The 22,675-nt window shown below is 36.0% G+C and overlaps 1 pseudogene across 1 annotated transcript in view; it reads right to left on the reverse strand.

The window, feature by feature from the left end:
• Window positions 1-22,675, reverse strand: part of LOC110184788 (transcription elongation factor 1 homolog pseudogene) — an 82,095-nt pseudogene that overhangs the window by 46,050 nt on the left and 13,370 nt on the right. The window lies entirely within an intron of this gene.

A 22,675-nucleotide genomic window follows, 5' to 3' on the forward strand; every position in this document is an offset into this window, starting at 1 on the left:
CTGACTTTACCCGCAGTTCATTCACCTCTTCATTATGCTAATCAAGAAAAGGAAAAGCGAGGGGGGAAAAAAAAAGAAAAACAAGAAGGGAGGTCTCTGGCGTCGCCGCTTAATGAACGCAACAGCGACGCGGGCAGAACGCGAGAAGGAAAACAATAACCGGCGTCACCTTGACCTTGAAACCCACTTTTTAAAATAATTCACTCGCTGCGGCTGCGACGGTGGCGGCGGCTTCGGCGGCAGCTTCATCATCATCACGCTTACGCTGCCGAGGGAGAAAAACAGAGACACCAAAACCATTATCTCATCAACGAAAATGAAAATGAAAATGAAAATGAGCGCAGCTTCCCTCCCACACCAACGCAGCGACCGAGGCTGAGGCAGCGCTGTTGGCGTCAGCTGGAAAAGCTCTCATTATCACACGGTAATAAAAAAGTTGGAGGAGTTTTAATGAGAATTGTGAAAAATAAATAAATGAATTATTATTAATTTTATTTCTCAAATTTTGAATAAAGAAAGACCTCTCTCATATTATGATTTCATTTAAATCCTTGAAATGCTTATCATTTTCTTAATTTTTCTCTGTGCTTTTCCTTCAGCCAGTCCCTCTTAGTTTGTGGACTGAGGAAAATAAAAAGGACCTCGCTCTCTTGCGGCTTTTTGCCCCAAAAACAAACTAACGAACGCCGACGCCGACGAAGGACGACCCGCAACACCAACAACTTGCAACATCCAGGAGCAGCAGTGGCAACAACTGCGCCAAGCTGGCTGGCAGAGTAAATTTTTAATGGGCGAATGAAATTATTGCCCCCAAAGGAGGTGGAGGAGGAGGAGTGACTGGGAAATTCAGTGGAACTTTTGCCGGCGCCGCTCTGAAATAAATGAAATGAAACAAGCGGAGCCCAGCAGCAAGGAAAAGCGAACGGCAAGCTGACTAACTACGAACTTGGCTCATTTTCGCAATGTGCTACTCCACAGCGATGACGTAGCCTCCGTTGCCTTTTAATGCAACAGTTTTTCCTTGCCACTTTCACCACCCACATTTCCCAGTGCTCCTCCTGCTTTGGTGAACTCATTTCCATGGGGTTTCCCCAGACGCAGCCTTAGATATTTGTTGTTGGTGCTGCTGTTGCAGTTGGCCTTGCAACGTCTACCGAAATGAAAGCGAAATTAAAATGGCACAAGAAATTAATGGGCTACGTGGGAGGACGAAAAAAAAAATAAAACAAGGGAAACCTGAGACCCTATTTATATTCCAGGATTTATGAGACACCAAAGACATTTTTAGGTAAATGGGTAAAGTTTATGATGTTCTGGAAGAAAGAACTATTTTGCGAAAGCTTGAAAAAGGATGTGAAACTTAAGGAAACAGGGGCTCTTAGGTCAACAAAATTACGCTTAACCTATATTCGGTAAATTATACAGTTTTAAGTTATTAAATGTTAAAGTATTAAATGTTACTTAAACCAAATTTGAAGCCAAAAATATGAATGTTTAAGGACATAAAAAATTACTTATAAACCATATCAAATGTCACGCACAAAATAATGATTTGATACCCAAAGAAAGGCCTGAAATATCACTAAAACATCACTATATATATATTCTTTTATTCTTAATCAATTTTATTTAATTCCATTTAAACCCAATCACATGATAAAATAATCTCATCTCTCTCCTAAGTTGCTCTGCTCATTTAATTACACAAATATCTCAAATTGGCTGGGACAATCACTCATGGCCATTGAAGCACCCCGTATCCATTGACAAGGACAATCAATCGTCTTAACCAGAAAATGACGACAATATCAGCAGTCATTCAATCTATACATTTCGCAATCTCATTGCCCCGAGACTTTTGAATACTGAAAAATCAGTGAAAGAAAAGCCGGGGGGAAAATGGGCGGGAAGCCCAGAAAAAGCAATTGACAAAAGGATCAGCAGGAGCCAAGTGGACAACCGAAACTGACCCTTTTTTCCCTGACTGAAATGACTCCGAATGCCTGCGAATGCGAATGAAACTCATTCGAGTGCAACCGACAAAAAAAAAAAAAAAAAGAAAAATGGAATGGAAATTCTGGTCTCCATTTTGTTGCCTTTTGCTGCCCGAGTGGCGTTCTCTGATTAGAATCGACTGTGGACACGCATCGTTGCCATTGAATGGCTTAAGGTTTTCCCAAAGTGTCAGCACACACACAAATTTCTGCAGATACAAATGATGGCATTTAAATAGGGATAACTTGTACTTCAAAAAGGAATTTTTATTAAAAAAAAAATACCTGGGATTAAGTGAAATTATGGAGACCTTTTAGTATAGATCATTTAAGTACAGGTTATTTGCAATTTTGAGACAGTATTCATAAAATTGATTGGTAGGGTTTTATATTAAAAACTATGTAACGAACTTTGCTAAAAATTATTTTCCTAAAAATATTGCAATTAATTTACATTCTTCGACATTTTTAGAGCTTAGAAACTTTCCATTCATGTATAATTTTATTATGGAAATAAATAAACCCAAGCTACTTTTCCTAACAAATTGTTTTGTAATAATTTTTTGGCACAAATAAATATATATAAACCAATAATATATAAAGAAAAAATTATACTATATTATTAGTTAGAAAAATTCACTGATCAAAGCTTCTATAACATTCTAAATAATATTTTTTCAATTTAAATATATATTTTTCTCTACAAATTTAACATATTCCTCTGGCACACAATATTTCTTCCGACGACTTTTTATTTTTTGTCTGCAAATATATATTGTATATATATATATATTCCCAATGATATTTATGCTTAATGGTTTTTATTTCTGCTCTTTGCTCTAAATGAGATTAAAGAACATTGACAACTAAATGAAAAGCTTCGGTCCTTTCTTTCCCAGCCCACAATTGTTTTTGGGGTGTTTCCCAGAAGGAAAAATGGCAAATTTCCAGTACATTAATATGGCAGCCGATAAGGCAGCGGCGGTCTACATGTGTGACATATCGCATGACATTCAGCGCGTTGAATTTTCAAAGAGTTTTTTTCGCAGGCTCTCACTACCATTTTCCCTTCTCCCCCTTTCCTTTTTTATTTTTTGCGAATTTCTCTTGCCTCGAAATTGAATAAAACAACCTGAAATGACAAACGAGACAGAGTCCAGGGGGTTGGGAAATATTTCGCTTGTTGTGTGTGTGTGTGTGTGTGGGGGGTGTGGATGGATATGTGTGCGAGTGTGTATGTGCACGTGTGCACCCGTAATTTTCCATTTGTGAACTTTTCCCTTTCTTTTGGCGGTAGATTTTCACGCTTCCGGCATTGATGAAGCTGCTGAAGGAGTCGGCAGCGGAAAATGTTGAAAAACCAGCGGCAGCCGCAGCTTGACAGCCAGATAGACATAACAACAACAACAACAAGTACAGTGCTTTCCACCAACAACAACCATACTAACAAGCCGAATGTGTGTGTGTTTGTATGTGTGTGCGTGCGTGCGTGTGAGGGTGTCAATTTGCAAAATACAAAAAAAAAAAAATGAAAACAAAAAATAAAAAATACGAAATGGAAATACGCAAAAGCGCGACAGGCAAAAATCGAAGTTGAAAAATAAATGGGAGACAATTTCGTCAGGACAAAATGATGGGAGGACTTATGCACTGGGAGAAATATTTGTAAAGAAGGAATATTACAAAAAGCTTCTTTATACAATTCCTACGCTTAGGTTGTAATTTAGCAAATATTTATTCTCTAAATTAGTATTAAAATGATCTATTTCGGAAACTAACTTGCAGTTTGCTAATGAATTTTAGGGCCAAATCGACATAACTAAGCTTAAAATATTCACAGTTTTGGATTAAAATTTATCCACATTTTTATATGACAATTTCTTCGATAAATCAATGTTTAAAAATCTCATAACTCAGGCAAAAAAGCTTTAATTTTAATTCGGAAAGCTGTTCTGTGCTAGTTTTTATAAGGCTAATAAATATGCATAGTAAGTTTTAAAATTTAACTAAAATAAGTTTTTATCAAATTTTGCCATTTGAATAATATACAAATTAATACCAAAATTTTGAGCAAAAAATATTAAAAAATTTTTTTCTACCAAACATGGCTAGATCGATTCAGCTGTTGATGCTGATCAAGAATATATATGATTTATAGGGTCGAAAATGACTCCTTCACTTTGTTTTAAGCTTCTGACCGAAGGTACAATCCCATTTTTAATCGATATTAACTATATTTTTATATGAATATTTTTTGGACAAATCAAAATGTTAAAATCCCAAAACTAAGCCAAAAAGGCATTAATTTCCATTCGGAAAGCGTTCCTATGCTAGTTTTTATAGGGCTAAAAAATCTGTATATTCAGTTTTAAAATTAAAGAACATTAAATTTTTGTAAAATTTTCATAGTTGAAAATATAAAATTTTGTCATAAAATTTCGAAAATAGATTGGAAAATATTTTTTCTCCCAAACATGGCTAGATCGAATCGTCTGTTCTTGCAGATCAGGAATATATATGATTTATAGGGTCGGAAATGACTCCTTCACGGCATTTCAAGCTTTTGACTAAAACTATAATACCTTGCAATAGTCAAAATTAATAATAATTGTACACATTTGTTTATAAAAACAAGTGGCAAATTTATTGTATAATTTTCGTATCAATATATAAATCTCATTAAATAAAGGGATTACTATTTTTAGAATGATTTCAATGAATATCAGACTTTAAAATAAAGTATTTGAAGATTATACAGAGATTAAAGCTGATAATGTGTTGTTCTCTTTGAAAAAGAAAAGCTACAGGAATTGTGTAAACCTTGTTTTATATAACTTGAAAATGATATAAAATAACTAGCAAAGGTCTAAATAATTGAAATAGTAACCCAATAGTGTTAATTAACACATTTCCAAGCTGTATTTTTTTAGGCTAATAATATTTTATAAATTCTTTTCCTGTGCACCTTCGATGGATTTGTGACTCCGGTTGAGTCCAATGGCGGGTCCTGTTTGTTTATGCGGCCTATATGAGTTTCAAATAAAAAATGGCTGCCAAAGGCAGAAGCACACACACATGGTCCCCCCCCCCATATATATATGTGTGTGTGTGGATGTGTGGATGTGTGTCTGTGTAATAAGATATTTTAGTGACTTGTGTCACAGCGCATGCAAATCCATCAAATGTGTAGAACCACCCCGCCCCCTTCCATCTCTCGTCCTGGAAGCTTCCTTTACTTATTTGTAATGGGATCACAAACACACTTCAATTTCATTTGTGACGCTTTACGCACAAACACACTGTCAACCCAAAGGGAAGCAACGGTGTGGGGAGGGGGAGGGGGATGGCTTAGAAGGGGGATCCGGGAGGAGATGAGAGCTCAGAGTCAGCGTATCAATCACAAATTAATGAGATGTGAGTGCCGCACACAGTTTCTGCACCGCTCGGGCCGAAAGAAGAACTCCAAACTGACAGTTTGCCATTTTGGAAAAGCGGGAAAAAAGCGAGCGAACGCACAGTACGGGGGACCGAGTTTTCCTCATGCAAATGTCGCCCAGCCAAATTACATACAATTCATCACATTTCATTTGGCAGAGTCGATCCAGGACGAAACGCTGTCCTCCACACGTGCACTGAGGAAATTATAGTGACATTTTTTCAATCCAGATAAGGTAAAGGAATAGTTTTTAAAAGCCTATCACAAAATAAAGTTACTAAAAATAACTTTTTAAGTTGGCTAAAAGAATGCTTTGAACTTTAAGCAAAGGATTCGAAATATATCATAGCCTATTTTTATGCATTACTTTAGATTGTAACATCTCTGATTTATATTCTTACTTTCTTTCTTGTTTCTTTTAATAAACTCTTCAACAATTTTCCTCTCTGTGTTTATATTTCTATTTCTGTTTCGGTTTCAGTTTCTGCCGCTGCTGCTGCCGTCTCAGTTCTGAGGAAAATTGGTGGCCCCAGCATTTAATGGGCTTTGCGACAAAGGCTTTCCAAACGAGCTTTGTGCCATTGGAAAACTCACGAGGTAGTAGCAGCTCCTACATATGCGTCTGGCTTTGTCTACCCAATTTGCTGCTAAATCCAATTGCTTGATATGCGTACATATAAATAAGGTAACTTTAGAGCCATGAAGGATGTCAATTTACGAAGGGTAACTGTGACTTTAAGTCAAGAAAAGTGTTGGTTTACTTAAAAACTTATTAAAGAAAATATTTCCAATCAATTTTGAATTTTTATAATAATTACTAAGCAGCTTAAAGCTTCAAACTCCTTTTAAAATGTAATATATTTTGTAAAATAATTCGAAACCATAAAAGAGGTGTGAGTACACTTCCATTCAATAACTAAAAACTATCATCTTTTCCCTGCCCCCAAAGATTGCTTGTCATGCTGTGTAGCAAGGTAACAAAAAAGCACAAAAAATAAAGGCAAAAGAAAACCCTCTCTGTAACTTTTCCCTTATTCAAGAATCAAGAATTTGCCAAAGTCTTGGCAACAGCCACAAATTGCGCAGCGTCATAAAATGTAAAATTTTCAATTGTCTACAATCTGTGTGTGTGCGAAAGAGTGTGTGTGTGTTTGTGTATGGCTCTCCAGCTTGAACCTCAGTGAACCGATTTGAGGGAGGGGAAGTCCCTGGAAGATCTCCTCAAGTAGCCAGACCAAACATTTTTATGGACGCTTACAGTTTGGCAACCGTTGGCCGCTTACATTGTTCACATGCTGCCGCCGACGAGGCATCACAGCCACTAACTTGGCTGAAAAGGCAAAGTATTAGAAATACAATAAAGTCGAGTCAAAGTGAAAAGTTTTACGCAGCGGCTGCTGCGCCGCTACTGCGTATTTTCCAACAAAGAAATTGAGTAAAAAATGCAGGAAAAGCGACGAGCAAAAAAAAACTTTTGCAAACAGCAAAGTTTGCTGGCGCCCGATGAGCACTACCTTTGTCGGAAGAAATCCAAAAAAAAGGAAAGGTTACTGAAGACTGAAATACTCTTGAGGGGAAATTAATTCAAAGAAAATATTTAGAATATAATACAATTTTAAAAGGCTTTAAAATATAACAATATATAACTATAAAATCTATATAGTTAGTATCCTGTATCTTCTACTAAGCCTAAGTCTAATGCCTGGACTCATTTTCAAGGCACTGAAAAATATAGAAAATATTTGAAGATTAACAAATGCTATTGCAAATCTATAGTACCTTTTGTCAGGGTATAATAAGGGGCAGAGTAAGGGAAAATGCCAGCATAAAAGCGCTACCACAAATAACTTTGTTTGCCACATATGAGGCGGCGTTTCTCGTATCCCCTTTTTACCATTTTTTTTTCCTTATGTTTGAGGCGCGGCTTAAAAACTTTTAACAATGCACCAAAGCTGCCAAGTGATTTCTTTCATATTATTAACTTCGGCTTGAAGAGTCGGCTCATGTGAAGTGGCCACCGGTGGAGGAGCGCTACTAGAACTGAACTTGAGGCAGCACCTCCCCAAAAGCATTCCCAGATCTTGGGGTTTCCCCTTTAAGCTATGGCCATGTCACTGCCACTTGACCGTAAAGGAGGAGTCACGCATGCGTGCCTGAACAGGGTCGTTGTTTCCAAAGGGGATTTACACAGTGACGGGGGAAAATATAGTTTTCCCAGGTTTATCTTTGGCTATAAACAAGGCAATAAATTTAGTAGAAACAATTAATTAAGGAGAGGTTAATAGATGGGTTTTGCTTTAAGCTAAAAGCGGCTTGCTTTTAAATCTATATTTTATATTTATGATATTTAAATCTTTAAAATATCTTTTTAAATAAAATACGACTAATTCCACACATTGTAAATGATATTATTCACTTTATATTAATGTTATTATTCCACAATTTATATTCCTGTGTTCCTGAATTCCTTTCCTATATCTATCCTTCATCTGAACCATCTCGCTCAAGCTTCACTCACAAACTGAACCGCTCCGAGGATCCTCAGAACGAACATCTTTAAAGGGTTCGCTGCCTCAGTCATGCAAATCGCACATAAATTCTAATTTATTCAACCCGGGATCATCAGAGGGGAGGATGCCCTTTTGCCCAGGTAAAAAACATAAAAGGTTGAACAGCTCTCAGTGTTCATTCTTTCCGTATTTTTATTTTTTTTATTTTGAGTGAGGCGTTTACGCCGGCGCATAAATTACCCAGCGAGCGGTATTCGAAGGCTGGCTCAAAAGATCAAAACCCCTTTTGGGCACTGGTCACGTAATGCCCACATCAATCTGTCCTCTCCTTCGCCGTCTGCCGTCTGATTTCTTCTCTGTGGAAGGCGTTCTGCAGGGGATTTTCGCGGGGTTTGAAGGAGATTCACGCATTTGGTTATTTCATTCGGCTTATAAACTGACAAATTTGGTAAAGACCTTCGGTCGCTTGATTGATGACCCGGCGTCTGTGGCGGCTCAAAGCAGCCTTTTTTTTGTATCTCTTGTTTCCTTTGATTATTATTTATTTTTTGACGATTGTTAAGGCCATGAATATTGCTCAAGTTTTTGGCGATGTTTGAAAAAAGCAGAAATGTTTTTAGAAATATGTATGACACATATGATTCAAGAAGGGATATTTAAAACAAATATTAATACAGAAAATATTCTTAAACAAGAAAGAAAAAATAGTTTCGGGAAGCCAAAGTTTATTTACCTTTGCAGTATGTAATGAAGTATAAAATAGAATCGGAAATCGATCATAATTAAGCATAATGTAATTTTAGATATTTTCTCCATATTTATGTTTTTGAAATATTCATAAGTAAGCCAAATAAGCATTAATTTCCATTCGGAAAGAAGTGCTATGTTAGTTTTTTATCAGGGTAACAAATGTGCACACTCAATCTACAATTTTAAAAATTTAAAAATTTTATCAAATTTTCAATATTTAAACTCATAGAAAATGTACAAAAAAAATTGTCAAACATTTTTTTCTGTCTAAGATAGCTAAATCGATTCGGCTGTTTGTGCTGATCAAGAATATATATGATTCATAGGGTCGGAAATGATTCCTTCACAGCGTTTCAGGCTTCTGACTAAAGATATATAGGCTTTATTATAGATATTTATAGTCACCAAATAAATAAATTTCTATAATATAAATAAGAAAAAAGAACCTATGAATACCTCATCTACAAGCTCAATTACCCTTTGTCAATATTATTTGTTTATTTTGAATGCCACAACTTTTCCGTATAACATATATAGAATTTTTTGTTATCCAAACACTTTAACCTATTGTGAAAGAGTCACCCAACTCTCTCTCGATGTCACCGAGCAAAAACAGCACTTGAAATTTCATGGGCAATTCAATGTGCCGGAACCCTTTAACCCAGAACTATGTATACCAGTAATAAAAAAATAAACTCTGAATAAAAAATAAAAATAGAGGAGACACACATGTAAAAACAGCATGTAAATGTGTTGTTAAATGCCAGAGCGACATAAAGAAATATTGGCATTGTGCCGATATCCGAAATCCAGGGCATAAATCAACAATTTCCATAGCAGAGCACTATCATATATACCCTTTACAGATCCTGCGAGGAGGCGAAGGGGGAATCTTTAACATATGCCAGCCCATTAACATGCGATTGTCAGTTCGGTAGTGATTCGGCGCATTATGAATATTCATAGGCCGGGGCATTGTTTGAAATCGGCGTAACGTAAATTAAAAGGCAAATTTATAATAATGCCCGAGAGCCAGAGGACAATGGTAGATCACAAAAGGGGTAACCGCACCCCCTTAGCCTAAGACCCCTGAGCTGATCAGATAAATGTTCTATCTTTATGGGGACACTGGGAAAAAATGGGTATATAGTTATTAACAAAAATATATAGAAGGAAATATTGGTCAAAGTAGAAGGAATTTCAAAATAATATTAGAACCTATTTATACAATTTAGCAGTGATTGTAATTTGACCTTTATATTTATCTATATTGGTAATGTAAGTAATGAATACTTATATTAGTCAATAAGTACAATTTCCTATTCTACGAGATATTTAATTATATTATTTTTAAGTCCTTTTCTTTTCCTTAAATATTTTATTTACATTCTGAAATATTTATAACGACTTCAGCATTTTAATATTTGAAGCTTCAATAACGGATAAAATATATAGTATTGCTAGCTAAAATGGATTTATTTTTCCTGCATTCAACTTATTTATAAATTCTTATATATAAATAGTTATTCTATTATTTTTCCCAGTGCATTCAGCACTTTTCTTGTTCGGAGGGGCAAATCGGCAATAAATCGCCTTCGGATGCCACAGCAGACAATGAGCCGGAGCCGGAAAAAAAGGGTTTCAAGAGCATCCTATCTCTATACCTCCTCCTGGTTTTTGTTTTCCTATATTTATGGACAATAGGGGTAGTAAAAAAAAGATATGTAAAGGGAATACCTGAACCTGACTTTCCACAAAAAACATTGAACTCATTCGCCGAGTGTTTGCGGTTCTGGGTTTACTGGGCTCTGCACTTAATTAGACTTTTATGCCAAACTTTCAATACACATTTCATGCTCAAATTGCTGATGTGGGATGGGCTCGAAATGTGCTCATCTGCATACAAAATCTAGGCCCGCATATCAATATCATCGTTTCCTTGGCTACCTGAAGCGAATTCGAAACGCTTTTGTCTTTTGTCTTCACGCATCATGAATTTGATTGAGGATTTTATGCTTTGCATTCGATCATTTTACGCAGCTTCTCCTCATTGAACCGAGGTTTTAGGAAGTTGGAATATGTATATACATATATATCTCTGCATATATATCTTACTGGTGATTTTTTAGCCTCTGTTTTTGTCTAGATTTTCTGTGAAAACTTTTTCCAGGGACCAGACATTAAAAAGGGAAAGTGCTAAGAGGCAAAACTTTAGCATAGCACTTGACAGTTACCTTGTTTTCCGAGTGTTTAATGAAGGAGGGGAAAATTTAAAATGTTATTAAAATTTATTAAAGCTACTGAAATGAGGGAAACTCCTTAACGAAAAGTTGTGCATGAGAAAACCTATTAATTTTTATATTTTAAAGACATTTATTTGAACAGCAAAAAGTCAAACCTTTTCCTGTGCAGTTAAAGTCCAATTTTATTCTTATTAAATTAATCAACTTTATATTTTAGTTACTGAATATGTTTAAAATATTTCAAATAAACCCCAAAACTGACTTATTAAATGAAAATTCAATAAGAATATGGCTCTGGCATTTACAGCAGCCACCTGCATTAGCAACACAAACTTGCAACATCTACACCTGTAAAGATATCCCAAGTTGCATAAGGAAAATCAGCAACAAAGTTCACCTGCAACAGCAACAATAACTTCTTTTGGCAACAAAAAAAAAACAATTGTAGCTATAGCAACAATAAAACCCGGTAGCAGGCGCAACATCTTTGGCAACACATAATGAAATTAAGCCACATTGTGCTGCTGCTTGCTCCTGCCACCTCTCATGCTCCTCGTAAGAGGTCCTGTGTCTTTATGGAAAACTCAGGAAACCCCCTGAGAAATTCGTAAACGTGAAAATGAACATTTTCGGTATGTGGATATATATGTGTGTGTGAGTGTGTGTGTGCTCGCCCAACTTTTACCAGCTTGACTCATTTTCATTTTCCCCGGCTTTTACCCAGAGACCAAAGAAAAGCGAGAGAGAGAGAGCGAGTCTCGGGCGCAATTAATTAAAACTTTGTTGGGGTTGGTTATGGTCGTGTCCTTGTGCGGGTGGCGGCAACGTCTGCTGCCAGGGAAATTATGTCAAAGTGTCTGGCTCAGTTTTTCCTCCTCTCCGTCCTCTCCATCCTCTTCTTCATTTTCATTTTCCTCCCGCTGCTTGTCTGGGGCGTTTTGCGGGAATTCCCCCAATTATTTTGCCGTCGTCGTCGACGTCGTCGGAGAGCTTAATTTGTTTTTACTTTCAGTTCAGAGACGGTGGTGTGAGTTGTGGGTGGTTTCTGTTTTTTTTTTTTATATCTGACAACTTGTTGCTTTCTCAGCAATTTAATGAAATCAATTATGAAGAGCTGCTTGCGGAAGAAGCAACTGGTGGCTGAGAAAATTAAGTGCCACTTGTTAGCCACCGCAATTTGTTACTGACAAGTTATGGGAGGTTAAGTGAGGGAAAATTACCTAAGAAATATTGAATTTTGTTTAGAAAACCATAAAAATGGTTAAGAATATAATAGATTAGTATTTAGACTCCCTCATAAGTACAGAAATTACTTTTGAGTCATGTTTAGCTTTTCTGATGTGGAATTTCAACAGGAAAAGAGGCAGAAAAAGTATGCAAGAGTAAGTGAATATAAATACTTTATAATTAATTTAAAACTTCTCCTAAAAATTGTATTTAATTAAGATTTCACGGCCTAATTTCCCTTTGTTCCTATTGCAACCATAAGCATTTGAAATTTTATAATCCCCTATAATTTATTTTTTATTATTTTAATTTAGAATATAAGAATCCTAACCAACTTGTTGCTCTGTCTACCATTTAATGACATCAATTATTGAAAAGTAGATAGCAGTAGGCAGCAACTGGTGGCTTTGGCAAATGAAATGCCACTTACTAGCTGCCACAATTTGTCACGAGGACATCACAACAGCGGCACTATCCCTGTCCTTGGATTTTTTCGCTCACTTCCTGCTCTTCAAGTGGCTCGTTCCGTTTCCCTTTGCCTGAAATTTCAATAAGCGAACAATAACTGAAGTCGGGGATTGGTTGGTGATGCTGCTCCTGCCTGGAAATTGTCATTCAAAATTCATGCAGCCCACGCAGGCGGTTCCAGGAACGGAACATCCTTTGGCAGGCTCTCAACTCGCGACTCACACATGCAGATGGTTTCAGCCCACGGAAAAATCCTTGAACACAGTAGGAAAAATAATTGAGTGATTTATATTTATGGATAGCTATTTTTGGAACTAATGGTTTTTTCTCATGAAATGAAGTACTTGATTCTGGGGGTTTATTAAAGAAGAGAGACTTGAATTTTATCAAAGTTGAAGAATTATTTATTTAAATTTAAAGGATAAATGAAATGTTTCATTAAGTTTTTATTGTCTTTTTGAGCAAGTTTATAAAGTTTGTTCCATTAAGTTTTATTGTCTTTTTAAGGAAGTTTATTAAAGGATTGTTTAGCTGCTTTTTGTTAATTTTATCTTAAAATGTTTGTTAAGTTTGTATTTAATATTTTTCTCTGTGGAACTACAAAAAATAAACACGCATCCTGTGCGACACATTCAATTCCACATTCCTATACGTACCCCTTGTTATCCTGCCTCCTCCACAGAGCTGTCCCGCCCCCTCCACACTCGTACCCCTTTTTCACCTTTGTCAGCCTGCCGACTCCGCCACTGTACTTTGATTTTTATTCATTTCCCGCTCACTCGCATCGACAATGACGCTTATTATGAATTCTTTGTGATTTCGCGTGTGTGTGTTTTTTTTTCTGCTCTCGTGTCTTTTCATATTTTCAATATCTTCACCAACTCGGCTCCCTGTCCCTGCCTCCCTTCCAGTCAATTGAAATAACTCGCATGATGATGATTGTTATTCAAATGTGATTTCTCTTCTTATTCTCCTCGCATTCCCATGCATCCTTTGTGCCATGTGCCATGCCCGTGTGTTTATCGTGTTGTTTGCTTTACATTCTGTATGCAAAAATAATTATTTATATTGTTGCATCCTGAGAGAGAAGAATGGGAGAAGGTTTTGCCAAATTTATGCTAAGAGCAAATTTTTAGAATTTTTAATTATACCTGGAAATGAAGATTGATGAATTTCGAAATAGAAATTGACAAGTATCTTTGATTTAATGTCGGAATAACTTTATTTATGTGAAGTTTCAGTTTCAGAATGCCAAATTAATGACATTTTAAGAGATTAATGTAGAGAGTGAAGTGATTTTATGAATTTTCTTAAGCAAGTTTAATGTAAGAAGTAATTAAAGAATTTAATATATTTTTTTGAACAGAGTGTGAACCTTTTAACTATATATTTTTTTTTACCTTTATCTTGTTTCTGGTTTCAAAATCATATCAATATATTTTGAATATTTTTTGAAAAACCTAAACAAATAACGAACCTTTTTTGAAGAAACCTTTTTTGATACATACAATGTATTCAATTTAATCTACTGACATTTTCCCCCTCTATCTATTCTTATTTCCATTTACCATTATATAATTTGAGTCTAAAAGTGTATATTATCCATAAAAATAAAACAAAAATTGATGACACTCCTATAATAAATCCATGAAACCTAAAAAATGATCACTAAGAAAAAAGGCGGCAAACAAAAAATAAAGAGAATGATAACATTTTGCGAAATGAGCTATCGATTAAACCTTTCTTTGATGGGCGAACCTTGAACCGAAATCGGTCTTTAAAAGTGTGGAGGATATATAGAGGATATAGATGCGGGGGATTCACCCTCATTGTGTTCGCTGTGCGAGTTTTTTGTTTTTTTTTTTGTTTTGTTCGCTTTTCTGGGGCCGCCGTCCTCGGCTGTCATCAAAAAATATTGTATTGTTATTATTTTATTTTTATGTGGCAGTGTCGAGGACGCTGGGCTGATGTTATTTGCATAAGGATGCCGGGCTCGTGGTCCTAAAGGTCCTGCGGAGGTCCTGGAAAACCAGCAGCCAGAAGAAGTAACAAAAAAAAAAATATATATATATATACAAAAAATAAAAACCGTTTTGTGTTCGTTCGTTTCGCTTGCTTATTTCGCATTGTAAATTTTTATGCTAAAGCAGGGGGTGGGAGGTCCTGACCCCCTCAACCCCCCTTCTTTTAATGCCAAAACCCCCGTCCTAGCAAGCCAAGCAATCACACACATTGTAATTGAACACACACGCTCGAACGCATTTTGTTTAGATTTCATTTTTTTCCCCGTTGTTCGTTGTTCGCTGTGTGTCCTTGTTGCTCCTGCTCCTTTTTCTCTTTATTCCTTGACTGCTTCTTCTTTCTATACGTATTTTTTTCGCTTCGTTTGTGTGTGTGTGTGTATGTTTTTTTATACATTTTGGGTTCAGGAGATGTCGACATAAAATGCAAAACAGAATTTCATTTTCGGCAGGAATGCTCTGAGCGGAGGAGTTGTTGTTATTGGGAATGCTACAACATTGTTGAAGCATGTAATATCCTGCCAAGGATAAGGGTTGGAATACACACACACACAAACACACACACACTGGGGCACAAAAAGGACCCTCCCCTGCCACGCTCTACATCATGTATGTTGTTGACGATTTCTGCTTGGAGTTTTTCCTCCTTTTTTTTCGCTTCTTGCGAATTTAGTTTATTGGTTTTGTGTGTGTGTGAGTGTGTGTGTGGGAGGAGCCGCCCTGCATATGTGTGCGTGAGTTCCTTTTTTGGGGTGATTGATTGGCATTACGAGCTCGACATTTACATACACATTTCATTTATGCAAATGCTCGCAATTCATATTCCACAAATACTTTAGCAAATTACAATAATACAATAACAACTACAAAACTCACATTTCAATTTCCAATTTTAAGCATTTTCGCAGCTAATTTCCCCTCAAGATTTGTCTTAGTTAGATAAGCCCATTCCGAGATATATCCCCCCATTCATATCGGTTTCGAATATCTCCTGTAATTTCCTGTAGCAGCCATTTTCGAAAGGTGAGGTGAGCAAGGAGAGGAAGCCAGCTGAAGTGGAACGAAGATGGCCAAAATGCACTGAAGGTGTGGCCAAGCTTTCGGTTCATCATTCCATCGGTCACTCACTCAGTCAGTCAGTCACTCAGTCACTCACTCAGTCACTCATTCCTGGACAGACATTAGCACATCCAAAAGCATAACCAGAACTCAGACTCAGAGCCATGGAATGTCATGCCTGACGAGTTATGCTGATGAAGAGGCGTTTACGCTTAAGACACCAGCACAGTGGGTTAAATACAGAGTCAAGTGTCTACTAAGGTGGAGAAAATTATTCAGAAAAGACTTATGGAATAAGAATATAAAAAAATATAACAAACATTAACATATAAATACAACATTTGTCTGTAAATGAAACCTAAACGAAAGTTAACTATAAAATTTGTCATGTATTTGAGATTATCAGTAATTAACTATGATCAGTAAGTAACTATGATCCGTAATTAACTAAGATCAGCAAGTAAGTAACTATGAACAGTAAGTAACTATGATCACTAGTTAACTATGATCAGTTACTAACTTTGAACACTAGTAAACAATGACTTGCAACTTTTGTAACACAACACATTTCTGAGACCCGGCCGGCAGCAGTCACTTCGTTCCGGGGATGTTAGAACCAGTTGAGAATCATATGCACAGATGTGCGAGATTTGTTTTGGAACAACATTGAGCTATTTGAGTGAAACTATGGATTTATTCTTCTATATAATTTTACTAGTATATAAGTCGGAGCTTGGCGAATCGGTGGACTATATATATACATATATATAGCTGCCATAGGAACGATCGAACGATTTATAGAACTATGATCAGTAATTAACTATGACCAGTAATTAACTATGAGCAGTAAGTAGCTATGAGCAATAATTAACTCTGAACAATAAGTATCTATGACTACTAAGTAACTATGATAAGTCAGTACGTGTGATCAGTTACTAACTTTGAACACTAGTAAACAATGACTTGCAACTTTTGTAACACAACACATTTCTGAGACTTGGCCGGCAGCAGTCACTTCGTTCCGGGGATGTTAGAACAAGTTGGGAATCATATGCATCATAAGTGCGAGATTTGTTTTGGAGCAAATTTCAGAGCAAGCTATGAAACTATGGAGTTATTCTTATATATAATTATACTGGTATATAAATCGGAGCATGCAGAATCGGTGGACTATATATAAACATATATATAGCTGACATAGGAACAACAAAAAAAAAAAAATGCAAGCAATATAATAATAACAAAAGATAATATTGCTTTTTATAATCAAAATATTAAAAAAAGTTGTTAAGATATATATTAATATGTAGTCTTTTTATAAAACATCAATCAAAATCTACATAAAAGGCTAAGAGTTATATTAAAAAAGCCTAAAACTTAAGCAGAAAATTATTGTCATCAAAAATTTTATTAAGTTTATTGTATATGGTTTGTCAGCAGCATATTTGATTAAGAATAAATTTAATTTTATCAATAATAAATATCAAGATTTGTATTTCTTACATTTTTTATATTAAATATTTTTTTATTATATTTAATGAAAGAAATTTTCTAAAAAGGAGAACTTTTCACTTACAAATTTATATATTTTTCTTCCTATATATTATTTTTGATTATACGAATATTCATAAAAGGAATACAAAATTTTTCTGATAAAAATAAAGTGATAATTCACTATACTATACATTTTCCAGAAACCCTTTTACTTTACTCTTTACTCTGTATTCAAGTTAATTATTTAATTAAAAGTGAAAACGTTTTGGCCACTGTTCGTGCAACTGGAACAACTTCCGCGGCTTTGAGCTTGGATTTAAATTAGCATTTTGCATAAATGTTTGGCATGTCATCATAAAGCAACACAGGCACGCACACTCGCACACACTTAACACACACATTAGACCCCGCACACACACACCACACACTCACACACACACTCGCAGGCACACACGCACGGCTGACAGCTGAGTTGGAAACATCAAACGGGCATCAACTTCTCTGGGCACACGCGGCGTATACGTAATGCAGACAGCTTCGGCTGAAAGTCTCAAAGGAATCGAAAGACTCGTCGAGTTTTTTATTATTAACCACGATGTTGCTTTTTTTTTCTCGGGCGCGGTTTCTCATGATGTGCAGCTACGCAAATCAGGCGAAGCTATCGCAAAAGTCGATCGAAGCCTAGGTACTACAAATAATGTATAATGTCTCCTAAGCAGCGCAGCGGAGGAAATTAATGTTCCTTTTTTGGGGCGGAGCGAAACCCACCGGGAAGATGCCTGAAACTGACGTCTGATGTCTGAACGAGTGTGGCAGATTAATGATACAAGAAGGAAGTCGGGTACACCTCTTCCCCCCTTTGGAGCCCCAAAACATCGAAAATACCCAAACCAAAACCAGCCTCATGCCAACCTGATTAGCTTTTTGCGATGGTCATTAGTCGTTTGCTCAGTAGGAATTTGGCTTTATGAAATTCCAAGAGTTGCCAACATATGCAAACTTAAAGGAGACAGCTAAGGATAAAATAATAGCAATGCCTGGTTAATAAAATATAGGTTAAAAAGGGTTTAAAGAAATGAAGAAGATTATAAAGGAATATGTAACAATATTATAGAATAAGATACATGAGAGACTCCTATTTCTAGTTCTTTTCAAGATATTTTCTTAGTGTTTATGGTTTGAAATATATTAAATATATTTAAGGAGGTCTTTAATCCATTTAACCAACTTTAAATATCAGATCAAGGTGTGTTTATCCACACAAATTTAAATAATTTTCATTAAATCGAATTTAAAAGCAGAATTAATAAATTTTTTTTTATTTTTAGACCTTCAGGAACTATCCAATTTTTCCATAAACAAATTTCATGATATATTACCAACAACTTCTCATCACAATAAAATCAGAGTACCTCCTCTATTACCCTCTACTGTTCCAAATACTCATATGCGGCAGCTAACTAGGGAAATAATAATAAAAAATATTTATATTTTTTTTACTCCAGCCAAATAACTCGAAATGCCTTTTTGATGTTGTAGAAATATTCATGTTGCTGGCTGGCAGCAACTACAAGTTTCTCGCATTCATATATGAAGAAAGGGATCTTATAATAAATTCCAGTACGGGCAGACGAGTTGTGGATGATGGGAAAAGGACGAACGACAAGGATTGCCTCAATAGCAAGAAGGAAACTTTCTCCTACTACTCCTGTTTTCCTTCCTTTTTTTTTGCCAAATTGTTGCATGCAAATGCGAGTGAGTGTGTGTTGTAGTTTCATTAGGATTACAGTTAGCTTACAGTTTTGCCAACGCCCCCTTTTGCCCAACCCCATCCTTTCGTCCTTTTTGCGAGCTGGTTATTGAGTTATGACGCATGCGAATGGTAAGTAAAAGTATGGGGAAGAAAATAAGAATTTGCTGCTTATAAAAGTCGGTAACTATAACCATACCCACCCGCACACACACACAAAAAACATATCCGAGCTGATTTCAACTTTTATATAGGAATAGTAGGATGCACTGGGGGAAAGTTACGTAAAGAATAGCTGAGAAAAGCCTGATCCTATGAAGTATGTTTCAGACTTTAAATCGGAATACTATATGTTATAATATATCAGCCTGCCAGAGAAATGGTTGATAAATATAGAGGATCAGTAAGTAACTATGATCAGTAATTAACTATGATCAGTAAGTATCAATGAACACTAAGTAACTATGAACAGTAAATAACTATGATTAGTAAGTATGTATGATCAGCAACTAACTTTGAACACTAATAAACAATGACTTGCAACTTTTGTAACACAACACATTTCTTAGACTTGGCTGGCAGCAGTCACTTCGTTCCGGGGATGTTAGAACCCGTTGAGAATCATATGGACAGAATTGGGAGATTTGTTTTGGAACAACATTAAGCTATTTGAGTGAAACTATGGATTTATTCTTCTATATAATTTTACTAGTATATAAGTCGGAGCTTGGCGAATCGGTGGACTATATATATACATATATATAGCTGACATAGGAAAAATCTGACGATTTATAGAACTATGATCAGTAATTAACTATGACCATCAAGTATCTATGACCAGTGAGTAACTATGAACAGCAAGTAACTATGATAAGTAAGTATCAATGAATATTAAGTAACTATGATTAGTAAGTAGTTATGATTAGTAAGTAGCTATGACCAGTAAGCAGCTATGATCAGTAAGTATCAGTGACCAGTAAGTATCTATGAACACTAATAAACAATGACTTGCAACTTTTGTAACACAACACATTTCTGAGACCGGGCCGGCAGCAGTCACTTCGTTCCGGGGATGTTAGAACCCGTTGAGAATCATATGCACAGATGTGCGAGATGTGTTTTGGAACAACATTAAGCTATTTGAGTGAAACTATGGAGTTATTCTTCTATATAATTTTACTAGTATATAAGTCGGAGCTTGGCGAATCGGTGGACTATATATATACATATATATAGCTGCCATAGGAACAATAGGAAAATTTTAAGAAAAAATGATATCTTTTCAAGTTTTCAACATATTTTCTTTAAATTTTATATCTAACCATTAAATATTTATCTAAAATTTAGGGTACATTTTTATAAAAATCTGAATACTATATCATTTAGGTGCCATACAAACGATTTTAAAATTGAGGAAAATTGTTTTTTAACATATATAATAATGTATTAATTCCTAGTGATCGAATTTTAGAATACAAACTACGGCGTGCAGAAGTTAGCTTCCTTTCTTGTTTTATCTTACGTTTTATTCCCAGTGCATAGTTGGATGTGAGTTTGTGAAAGTGTGTGCGAGATGGCATAACAAAAGCTATGGCAATAAGCATGGCAGCCAAGGCTGAGAGACATGGCTCGAGAAAATCACAGCATCCAGCCCCCAAACCCCTCCCCCATCCTCCAACCAACGCTGGCATCCCTTTGAATTGAAGTTGCAGCTGATCCATGAAAATATGTTGCATGCAGCCCCACCAGCAACAGCAGCAGCAGGAGGAGCAGCAACAACAAATTCTCGAGTACTGCTACTTACAGCTTGTGGCTCATAAAAAAAAGACGACGTAAAAATACAACTAACACAAAATCTATAAAAATGTACAGAAAATTGAGAAGCAGCCTGAAGAGCTTAGGCAAATATTTGCGTAAGAATGCAATTTAGATTAGTTTAAAGTGCAAAAAAATCGCTTTAGAAAACTGAGAGGATTTAGATTTGGCAAGAGAATTAAGGAATTTGATTGGAAATTCAAAGAGTTACAATTTGTATTTGAAATTCTAAATAAAAGTGCATTTTCGACAATAATAATAAAGGGTAAAATGAAGTTTTAATAAACCCCTTTTGTTTGAGAAGCTAAAAAGTTAACATTAACCTAGTTACTGCTTTAAAATATACTTTGACCTATCATTTCGAAAAGAAGGAATATGTTGATTATCCTAAAAGTTATCCCTTAGTTCTTTAAGTTCCCCGATTAACCTCTTACCCTTAATTTTGACGTATGCCAATCGCCGGTTAAATCCCTCAACTCTTTGGCTGCCCCATTCGATTGGTTTGTTTGTTATTGGTCCAGGCTCCATTATCGATTCTGGTTTTCGAATCCGTTCGTTACCCCCTTTTCCTTTTTTTACTTTTTTTTTGCAGCTGCAGGACCCATACCCGGAATCGCCACCCATTTACCCGAGGACATTTCCTTGTTGGCGAATGCTGTTGGCATGTAGCTGCTGCATTTTACATTTTTACTTCGTTAACTTGATTTCCGCTGCCAAATGAATGCAGGGAACGAAAAGTTGACAGCTTGAAGCGATCGAAGTCGCGCTTAAAGTTTAAATATTTGGTTACGCGCGGTCTGGGAATTTACGGGGAATATGCGAAATTCAATTTACGCCAAACAAAATCATAATCCATCTATCATTCATCAGGCGGCGAACACTTGCCGCCAGCGGAAGGAACTTCATAGATACGCCAACCTACAGGCCCAGATACAGATACAACGCATATTAGACGGCAAAGGAAATGGTAAGGGGGGGGGAGGGGCTGAGGGATGGAGGATGGATTTTCCTGGGAGGAGGACCTCTCATGCCGGGGCTTTTCTTTATTTCTTTTTACATATTTTGTTACGCTTGTAAAGCTCAAATCCCCAGCGTATAAGCATTTCTACTTCAGTCGCTGCTCAGTTTAGCAGGCTCCCCAGCTCCGCTTTTTTTTATTTCCACTACCTCTTCTCTCGAACTACACTGAGAAAAAATAATGGGGTATTAAAGGAAAGTGATATCTTAAAGGGTAACTAATAGGAGTATTTAGAACATTTTCAAATTTAGTATAAGGAATAAGATCTAAATAATTTTATCTCTCTAGTTTCCAACATTATCTAAGTGCTTTCTTTTAACTATTCTACAGTTTTTCCTTTAAAATAATCATTTTTAAAGAAAATAGAGACTAAAAACCACTCTTTTATTATTAAATTACCTGAAAACGTGTCTTTAAAATACTTAAATTAAAAATAAATTGATAACTATAAGATATTTGTTTAAATACCTAGAAACTTTTAAGGCACCCCTGCTTATTTTATGATTTCCCTTCAATATTTTCATAATGTATCTTAGTTTCTCTCTGTGTATCTCAACCACTACCTCCTCTTCCCCCTTACCCACTTCTCCCCTTTTCTCTTTTCCCCTGTTTGTCTTTGAATTTGACAAAATGCGTGGCCTGGCATTTGCCTGATAACGTGGCTTCCACTTGCTTTAAGGCCCGCTCAACAAATGGCCAGAAAACGTTTCGAAACCGTGGTGAGTATCCCGAAGTGCAAGTATCTCACGGATCCCATGCTCTGAGAGGGGCAAAGATACTCGCATCTCACGCACTTTTTGTGTTTCAATTTTCCCTGAAACTCTCGCCTAGAGAAGTTTTTACCCCTCAACGTATTTTTTTTGCTTTCCATCTTTTTTTCCAGTTTCTTT

The sequence above is a fragment of the Drosophila serrata genome, unplaced genomic scaffold (genome assembly GCF_035046125.1).
Source record: "Drosophila serrata isolate PLE 108 unplaced genomic scaffold, ASM3504612v1 contig_359, whole genome shotgun sequence".
Taxonomy (NCBI): domain Eukaryota; kingdom Metazoa; phylum Arthropoda; class Insecta; order Diptera; family Drosophilidae; genus Drosophila; species Drosophila serrata.